A 10,594-nucleotide genomic window follows, 5' to 3' on the forward strand; every position below is an offset into this window, starting at 1 on the left:
TGGAATTTTAACCGTGATAGAGTAGCGACCAGAGTGCACCGTGTGTACATTGTAACAGTGATTCGAAACAGAGGACGAAGGGCGCCGGTGTAGCGTGTAATACGTGTCCTGACGGATCTCTTGCAGAAGATCCATCGGGAGATTCGACAGATGCGTGCCCGCCTCCGCGCCCCAGGAACTACCACGGGGGTCTCGCGGGAGTCTTGCAGAGACAAACCGTCCCAGCGGGTCGGTATACACCCTACCGTATCATTTTTGTTACCCTCTCGTTCGAGCGTTCTTCAGCCCACCACGAATTCTCGCGCAACCGATCGCGATTCCATTTTCATTCCATTTCGATCGACCAATTAGTCCATCCTTTTTTGAGAGGAGATATTTTGTTTCTTTCTCTCTCTCTCTTTTTCAACGATGTTCGAAAAGAGAGAAATTTATCCGGGAGCGAACTAACTCGTTCGAGAGAGATTTTTCTCGCGGGGGTTAGAAGGGAATGCGTTCGAAGGCTGAGAATCCCGAAGAGGGGATCGCGTCGAAAGCGTGTTTCGAACATTCACGTGGCGGAGCACGTGTCGGGAAACAAGCCCCTGTCGCGCAGAACCCCTCGTTCTTCTCCTATCATTACGCAAGGAGGCCTTACAAATCGTGGCCGGCTTACCGCGCACGTTCCAACCCTACCGCTCGTCACTGCCTCGAATTAACGTGGCAAAGCTACCAATTAACCCTCGCTATTGCCGTTTGATCGCCGTGATTTCCTCGGGAAATCAGGATCGATTGTTGCACCGTTGTGCAGCTTCCCGTTAACGTTCTCGCGTCAACGATCGCTCTCTCTTTGTATCGGGTTTAATAAGACGGACGATCGGCAACGAGCACGATCAACGTCTTAATTACGAGTAATTATTGAGCAGTATCGGCACGGTTAATTATTGCCCTCCTCTTTGTGGAAAAACCCTTCGAATTCCGAGTATTGTCGTGAATAAACACGCGTGGCTCGATTCTTCCGCGAACCGGCCGTTCCTGGAACCATATAAATTCGACGAGGAGTCGAAACGGGGGAGAAGCGGGAAGACAAGGACAAGGACGACGACGACGACGACGAACAGGCGCACAATGGAAACGTCTACCGGTCGTTGTCACCGATCGAGGAGGAGAGCGACGAACACGGATGAAACGTGTCTTTTCGTGGCGTGTAGCAGGCCAGAACTTATTTTCGAGCGGACAGACGGACGCAGAAGCGTCCAGAACGACCTCCCGGTGTTCGGGCCGGGCTTAGGCTAATCCGAAATCCGGATTACTCGTGCCTCAGCTGCTGCTCCACTCTTACGGCTGCCCCCACGTCGTGTAACAGCGATAGCGCATATTTCTTTTTTTTTTTTTTTCTCGCGCATTAAGGATCTCTCGATCCGTTTTTACAAATTTCTCGTAAAAGTGGCCATCCTCGATTCTCCCTTCGAAGAATTTTCCACTTACTTCCCCGTCCCTGTTTCCAAGGAAGATACGATCCTCATAAATAATATACTTATGCTAATTGCTCCGGTTTGTCCACCACCGGTTTGATCCGCTCGATCCGCTGAATCACGCGCGCACCAGAATACACGCGTCTTCTACACGGAGACGTCTGCACGGAACGGAAGTTCTTACGGCGTTCCTATTACCGGGACACTCGGCGACGTATGTAAATAACGTACGCTGTGGATCGCTTTATCTCGCGCGTGGGTGGGTGTACGCGAGGAATTTTCAAAGTTCGACACCCCGAACCTTTGAATTCTTCCTACCGCGATATCGGATAGATCATAAATACGATCGCTCGCGCGGTCCCTCCGCGTTCGAATATAACGCCGAGAGAAGTCTCTCTCTCTCTCTCTCTCCTCCTCCCCCGTCACGCGTTTCTTCGTCTTGCGTTTTTCGATACGGTCGCGTGCGCGTATCTACCCTCTCGAACCCGCTTATCGGTACTTCCACCCCTGGCCCGGGAGCGAGATAAGTATTTGCTATTTAAAATACCAGTCCTCGCCGCGTGGGCCCCAAGATAAACTGTTCGTGCATCTAGGAGGGTGAAAGACGGCGTGAAAGAGAACGAGAGAGAGAGAGAGAGAAAAAGAGGGGTTGATTATAAACCGAGGGTAGAGAGGGAGGAAGAGAGAGAGAGAGAGAGAGAGAGAGAGAGAGAGAGAGAGAGAAGGACGAGGGTGAAGGGCGGTGGAGTGTGCAGCAACAGCAACAGCAACAGCAGCCACGGCGGTCCAGCAGCGTGAGGGTGGTTTATGGGGGGTTGTACCGGGTATTGTTGTATAAATAGGTTTGGCGAGTTAGGGGTTGCTACCCCCGAGGGAACTGCACATGTCCGCATCGATTATACCACCCCTTCCTGACCCCCCCTCCTCCCCCCACACCTCGCCCCTTCCCCCCCTCCAGTTCTTCCGTCTCACTTCCGTCTCGTTCGTTTCTCTCCCTCCTTACGACGGGGGAGAGAGGGGGACTCTTCTCGATTCTCTGCCACCGGTGGGTGGTTTCACTTCACCCTCACTCCCTCCCCCCCCTGACTCTCGTCGTACAACGTGTCTCCATCCCTCTCTCGATTTTCCCCCCTCCCCCGTCTTTTTCTCTCGGCCTACGACCCCCTCGTACGTCTATCGAAAGCTTTCTCCCCGCGGAGCCCACGGGGCACACCGCTCGGTTATTTTCAAGCCATTTGCTTTGTAAACGCACGCAATCTCGACCAGTCACCCTCCCCCGTACACTTCTTCTTCGCTAGATTTTCACCCCCCTTCGCCTAATATTACTCCCCTCCCTCCCATCGTATCGAAACGTCAACGTAACAATTTGTGTGGAAGGAAAGGGAGAAAGAGAGGATGCGATCAGGTGGGCGAACAGGTGGCGAACGTTCCTCCCGAAAGAACGTGAAGAAGTGGAAGTGGAATTGGAGGAGTTACGAAGTCGATAGTAATAGTGGACGGTTATCGAAACTTCGCGATAGCTTCTTCTCGCGTAAGATCCGATCTTTCCGAGTCGTCGACAATTATTTATTTATTTATTTATTCCAGATACATCGATTCTCCTTTTACTTTTATCGCTTCCTTTTTTTTTTTTTTTTTTTTTTACACCACCCTCGCGCGCTCTTGCAAAATATATATTCTCGCGTACGAAGAATGGAAGGTTTGTTCCGCTTTTTTCTCTCTTTCTCTTTTAGCCATGGTGGGCGCATTCATAAAACATCTCCGTTCATATTTCTTCCGAAATCCTTGGGTGGCGGCGGCCTCCGTCTCGATTCGGGGCGGCTGTGTGTGTGTGTGTGTGTGTATGTGCGGGCCACCAGCCGACCCCGTGTACACGGGGGTCGAATTCACGGGGATGCAAAGGGTCCGTAAACCGTAAAACGGGGTTGCGACGAAGCGAGGTTTAATACCCACCACGATTGGGGTGAAGCCAGGCCTCGAAAATAACCGGGTTGCACACCTCCAACGTCCTAGCTACAAGTGGCGGTCCCCACTTGACTTCTCGCGATCAACCCGTGAACCTCGCCAACACCCGTTAGAACTTCCTAGCGTTGCAATCAGCACCGCCCTCGCCCTCTTCCACCCCCGTGGACACGAGGATCCATCCTCCGGCACCTGGCGCATGACAGAGTACACTCCACTGAAATCACACTTCGCTCCGAACCCCCTCCCCCATCCCCATCCCCTCCCTCGCTCCCCTGATGTTACGCCACGTTTGACCTCGTGTTTTTATTAACAACAGGTACTACTATTACGGTCCATCGGTACGATGACGACGCCGATTCCCGACGACGCCCTTAGGGTCGTCCACGGATAGCTTCGAAAATCACCGACCGTGTGTGTCTATCCCCTCCCTCCGTCGAAGGTGATTTTCGATCGGGCCAACGTAAATTCTTTCCCCGCCAACGAGGAAAAATACGAATTTTGTAATGTTTTTGTTTGTCGTTTTTTGTTTCAAAATTTGTTCCCCCTCCCCTTCCCTCCAACTCGTTTTTTCCTTCTGTATTTCTTTTCTCTCTCTCTCTCTCTCTCTCTCTCTCTCCTTTTTTTTCCACGTATAAATTTGTTTGCCGCTCTCGTTTAATATTCCTTTTCGTTTTTAATTTCGCGCGCACAATGGATATTTCAAACCGTTCGTTTAACTTTGATGTCAAATAATTTGATTTCGCGTCAAGCAATTTCAATGTCGAGCGTCCATTTATTTGCACGTTTCTAGGTAAATATTATATACCGCGTTGATATTTCAGTTTGCCGTGGGATCATCGAACGGCGTTGTATATTTCGATCGACACACTTCGATGCGCGCGAAATTTTTTCTCCTTTTCTTTCTTTTTCCCCCCGTGGCGCGATCGTCTTAGATCAGCGTCAAGCACGGACCAGACGGTTCGTTCGTCCTCCTTTCGCCCCCCTCGTGTTGTTCGGCTCGCTTCTCTCCCGCCCGTGCTCCGTCGATTCGTAATTCCAGGACGCCGCGCCACGGGCTGATTCTCCGCCTCGGATAATTACGTTTCGCGTTGTCCTAATCGCGTTACCAGCTCTTATAGGGGAATTAACATAGTTTGCCGGAGTTTGGTATATACCAGCCACTGGAAAAATATTTCATCATCGGGGGCCGGGATGCCGGGAATTTCCGGATGGAGGAAATTCAAATTCAAATCCCGAATCCCGTCTCGCTTCGATGTTATTTTTCGTTATCAAAAACTGATTCCCGCGCCTGATTGATTCTCCGTCGGAAAGGACGTTTGAAGAGAGGAAGAGAGGGACCACGGTTTTTTTTCGGGGGGGGAGGGGGGGAAGAATACGAAATCGAGGGATAAGAGCGAAAAAAACACGGCGAGCCGATAAAGCATTTTTTTTTTTTTTTCCTTTTATGATCGCGCAACTGGTCGCGTAACGACAATGGCCAATAATAACACGTTATTGTTGCGTGGACCCATCCCGCAACACCGACTCCGCGACGATTACCCCCGCGTGACACGGTGCACTGGCTGGTTTATTGCTATAATTTTTCTCTTTAGCGGTTCTCCCCCTGTGAAATGGGCGGTCGGATCGCATCGGCGGGCAGAAAGCGAATCGGCGCGACCAAGGAAGACGGCGGTGGTCATACGGGCACTTAGCCGCGGAGTGCACGGGGTTGGAAAAGCGTTGCGGAGATATGCAGAGAGGCGTCGACCGAGATACGCCCCCCATCTGTCCACCCTCCTCGATCCGATCCCTTCTCGAACGCTTCTCGACGCTTCCCTCCCATTCGATAGAGGCGATGGCACGCGTTCAAACGGGGTGAACGGGGTCACCCCGTAGGGGGTGCGATCGTCGAGGGGTCGGTCGTCTCTTTCAAAATTCTAACTCGTTTATATACATGCACACATGTGTATATATATATATACATATATATATATATATACATATATACGTGCGCGTATATATTTGGTCGCGCGTGGAAGAAATAAAAAAGAAAGATGGAACAGGTGTCTGCGGAGAAGTGGGTGTTTCGGGAAAGGATGAACGTCGTATCGCCTCTTCACGCCATGTTATGGTAGCGTTACATGGTCGGTAAGGGTGGAACGTGACGTACGCGTGGGATTCGTCACGGCTCCAAGGCGTAATCACGTTTCTGCGTGGTAATTAATGGAAGGAGGTAAGTTTATCTCCGTGACGATGGTGGAACGAAAAGGACGCGGATTCTAGCGTGGTTGGAAAGTGGACGGGGGAGAAGAGGGCAGGGGGCAGGGGCAGGGGGAGGGAGGATGCCGCCGGGGTACGTACGTACCTAGTGAACTAATTTTCGTTTCGATCCTCGGCTCCGTTTTCCCATCGGGGGCCGCTTTGGGTGAAAAGGAGGGACGAGAAGGAGGGACGAAAATAACGCGCGATATCGCCGCGACCTTTCTCTCCCTCCCTCTCTCTCTCCTCCTCGCTCCACGGGTTATCGATACGTTGTTTCTTTGAATGGGATTCGAGCGTGAGAGGCGTTCTTAACGGGCCCCGTGCGTGTACTAAACGTTGCGGGCTGAAATCTCGTATCCGAGGAGGGAACGAGAGGGAAGGGGAGGAGAGGGGAGAGAGAGGATAGGAGGAGGAGGAGGAGGAATATCGAGGGAGGATAGGAAAGGAGGAGGAGGAGGAGGAGGAGGAAGAAACAAAAGGAGGAAAGGAAGAAAGGGACGGAGCGTGCGAAGGGAGTATGCGTTATGCGATATCCCGCGTTGCAGTTGGAAAGGTGGGGTCGCGAAAGGTGTATGGGAAAAGAGGAAGAAAAAGGTGGTGGAGCAAGGGGGTGTGCGGGGGGGTGGGGGGCTGGGAAACGGGGGTCCCGGATGACCCCATGGCCCGGCACGTATGGGGCCCCCAGACTGCTGGGCCCGACTCCTGACTCCCAGCTTCTACCAGAAGGCTAACCCTGAAGAAGCGAACCGTCTCTCTCTCTCTCTCTCTCTCTCTCTCTCTCTCTCCCTCTCTCTCCTTTCTTCTCTCGTTTCTCCTCTTTGTCCACCTCAACCCACTTCTTCTGCCTTCTCACAGCCTATACTTATCCTCCTACTAATACCACCACCACCACCACCATCGTCGCCACCACTACCGCCGCCACTACCTCTCCTCCCCTCCCACTTTCCTCTTCCTCCTCTTCTTCCTCTTCTTCTTCTTCTTCTTCTTCTTCTTCTTCTACTTCTTCTTCTTCTTCTTCTTCTTCTTCGGGTTACCTTATACTTATTGCCTCTGGTGGGCTCCGGGGCCTGCCCCTACAGGGTGTGTTATTATTATCTGACATTATCTATAATTCCGAAGCGGGCAGGAAGCCCACTTAGGGATTGTGATAGCCCCCGTGATTAAACCACCCTCCCCCGACCTTTACTCCCCCACCTCTTCCTATCCCGGTGTATACACCTACACGACGGGTAACCGACGGGTGGAACGCGGTTAGGAGTCGGTACAGGACCGTTCAAAGCGATTTTTTTCGCCACGCGGCAACACCGTCGTCGCAATTGCGTCGTCCTTGCGTCTCGTGCGTCCATCCTCCGTTCTCTCTCTCTCTCTCTCTCTCTCGAATAACTCTATAAAACGACGCTACGGTTGTTGAACAGAGAAGTTGGTAGAAATTGTTGGGAAAAAGTGGCGAGGGACGGAAACTCGGAGTAGCGGAATTTCGTCGTTGATTCGCGATTTTTTTTCTATCGATATCGAAGAAAAACTCGGACGAATCTCGTGTTCTTCTTTATTTCCAGCGTGCGTAAACAGCGTGGCGATTCCGCGATTGGCTCGCCGTCGATGAATAATAGCGAATTTCTGGACACACCTCGTCCAAGGTAATATTTCTCCTTTGATCGATTTGTCAATCGGTCGGAATCTGTCGGAAGTGTCACCGTTCCACGGGATAAAGAATCAGGTGGGTGTTTCGGGTATGGATATCTGATCATCGCTGAACAGGCCTGTAGCATAGGAAACCTACACCTCTAATCGTACACCCCCGTCGGGCCTGAATCGGAGGGGGGAAGGGACGAAGTCCAACAGTAGGCACCCAGGGACCGGCCCCAGGACGCTACTTCGGTAATCGTTGGCCGATTATAAACCGAAAAAGCCGGAAACCACTTACGTCCGAAACCGTGTGGCGTTTATATGGCAGTTATGTCGGTGAAACCACACCTTGCCAACGTCGGATGGATTGTCTCGTCCGACCCAACACCGTTGGAGAAATATAAATGTCAATATCTTCGCCGCTTTGAATAAAATAAAATACGTTAAAAAACATTTATTATACCCGCTGAAAATTTTGCCTCTCACCGGTGTTAATTATGATGCTAATCTTTTCATACCGCATAATATATGTAGGTACACGTTCTCGAGGATTTTAATTTAATTTAAACGCGAAATAAAGTGGAAAGTTCGTTATTGTATGTTATTCGAAAAGACAGAGGGAAATTTCCCCCGCGTCGTGGATATTTCTCTCCTCGCCGCACTTCCTGGATAGAGGCAGAGGCCTGGTAATATCCTCTTATTTTTTTCCTCCGCCTGTCCTTGACTCGTAAGAGGTGCTAATTTAGCGGACGGATGTCTGATCCGTAAAGATCATCGTTGGGGAGGGAGAGGCTCTCCTCGTGGAGAGGAAGAGGAGCGAGGTGGGTAATAATCGAACATCCCCTCGGGCCGAAAGGCTCAACAGTAGGCGGCCAAGTCCAGCCCTAGAACGCTACCTCGGGTAATCGGTTGGCCGATTATAAATCGAAAAAAGCCGGAAACCACTTGGGTCGAGCGTGGCGCGGCGCGGCGCGGCGCGGTGGCCGTTTATACCAGGGCCAGGTTACTGGTCCCTGGAACCACACCTTGTCGCCACCACTTGTCGGAGGACAAGTTGTTGCGCCCGCTAGAAATTCGACTTGGTGTCGAAGGAGTGGGTGTCGATGCGTATCTCGTGCAGCCGGGACCCCTGCAGCGTGGAAGGCCTCTGAATGTCTCGTCGAGGACCACTTATGGCGATCCTCCGGAGCCCGAGGTGGTGCTACCGTGCACGTGTATATCGGCCACCGATCTACGCCGATCGATCGTCCCGATCGGGTCTCGTCGCGTCGTCCATCGCGGTTCTCGCCACGAATCTACGCCAGTGTTTCGCGAACGATCGCTTTCTCGATGCGCGCTCCTCTTCTTTCCCTCCCCTCCCCCCTTCCTCCCCCTCTCTCGTCGATTTCTCGCGTCGCAATCATCCATCTACGCGATGACGCTTTCTCACCAGCCGGAGAAGGTGGAAGAAGCGGCTCCGTCGTGGGATACGAGCACGTGCGAGGCGAGAAAGAGAGAAGAAGAAAAGGAGGAAGAAGAAGGCGGAAGAAAAAGGGTGGTGGAAAATCGAAATCATCGAGGTAACGTCGAAAACACGCGAACGCTCGCGGGTACCCATGTGGAAACATCATCGGCAGCTGGGATCGCGGGGGCCCTTTCAGCCTGTATTTTTGGCGAATAGAAGGGGGATGGAAGGGAGCGGGGGAGGGGGGGGGAGTAACGGCAGTCGGTCGTTCCAGGCGAGTGTGTAGGCGCCCCTAAGCCGCCCCAAAGCGCGACCGCCAAAACCCTGCGGAGCTTATTTCACGAACGACCGGCCACCCTCGACTCGACTCCGTGTCTCTGCACACACTTTCTCCGCTCCTTTCCCTCCCGTAACCACCCACCAGCGCCCCTCTTAGACACGCGGGGAAAAAGAGACGGAGAGAAACTGGCTTATCTGGAATCCGCCAGCAACGGAGCCTCGCCAACAGAGGCTCGAAACTCGATCGTCCTATACTGGGTGTGCTGGATCCGGTTCGAAGCTAACGATATCGCGCCAATTATCCGAATAGGGGTAGAGGGGGGGGAGGTGGGAGCGAGATATTTTTCCCCGATTCGTTCGTCTATTTTCGCCGGTCTAAGCTCCGCGTGACGGGCTTATATCAGCCGGTGACAGCGGCAGCGTTTTCACGGCGGCTACGCTCGCTGAAAACGGAACGGCGTCCACGTTGTAACGTGGAGCGTACAATGGACGCGTTTCCGGGTGACGATAACCACCACCCCCTCCATCCCCTTCGAGGTCATTGTTTCGACCATTCTTTCCTCTTTTTCCGCCTTTTCATCCAGTATTTGCCTCCGCGGGGGCAAAAAATCGTTCGCTTCGAAAATCCGCCGCCGGATTTCTCCTCTCCTTCCTTCTTCTCGATACATCTCCCCCTCCTCTGCCCTTCTCTTCCCTTCTTTCTTTCTTTCTTTCTTTTCTCTCATGCATTTCGGGCGAGCGCGAAAGCGCGGGCAGCAGAATTCGACGACTTCGACACCCAGTATAGGGCAGGGGTGTAGCACGGAAGGGGGAAACGTTATCTGTCGGGTCCCAGGCTGACGGGGTTCGCCCTTCGGGAATAACGCGGAGATAAGCACCCCCACTCGCCCACCCCCGCCTAGCAGAGATGCAAAGAGATCTTGATACGGGCTACATCGAGGCCCTCTTGCTCTTCGCCTCTCTTTTCCACTTGCGCGCTATCCCCCCGTAGATACGGCCACCCTTGGCCTACGGGAGCTCCCCGATAACTTATGAGTCAGATTTATCTCACCGACCGGTGACTGATCGCCCTCACGAATTTCCAAACTTCCAACCTTCGACCGCCCTCGTCGCCGATCCGGAGAAGGGGAGGGCGGAGGGAAGGAAAGGAGATTTTTTCGAATCGAAGACGCGATCGCCTCGCGGATATTCCTCGTTGTTCCTCGTCGCGAGCCTCGGAACGCGATTCCGTTTTCGCAGGCGAACGATTCGTTCGCTGCCTGGAATTAATGGGACAGAACGAAGAAATAGGCTGGTCGAGTTAGCCGCGATTACCTTTGGTCACATGTCGATGTTGGATGGCCCTTCGCATCCGAAGGAGCCGCGCGCGTCACGAGGAGCGCATAGGGATAATAATAATTTCACGGTGTTCATCGGATGGTACGAATAAGAAATTCTATTCGGGGAGGCACGTTCGCGGAGTGGGCGTCAGCGTGGTCGAGGTAATTTCTCGTTGAGATGCGATGCTGGTCTCGAGGTTAGCGATGCACAGCAGCGAAACGGGGGCGGCTCCTACTACTGGAACAAATATCAACCAGATACTTTATCG

Source organism: Apis florea, unplaced genomic scaffold (genome assembly GCF_048593485.1).
Source record: "Apis florea isolate Af1SG1 unplaced genomic scaffold, ASM4859348v1 contig_2495_pilon, whole genome shotgun sequence".
Lineage (NCBI taxonomy): Eukaryota > Metazoa > Arthropoda > Insecta > Hymenoptera > Apidae > Apis > Apis florea.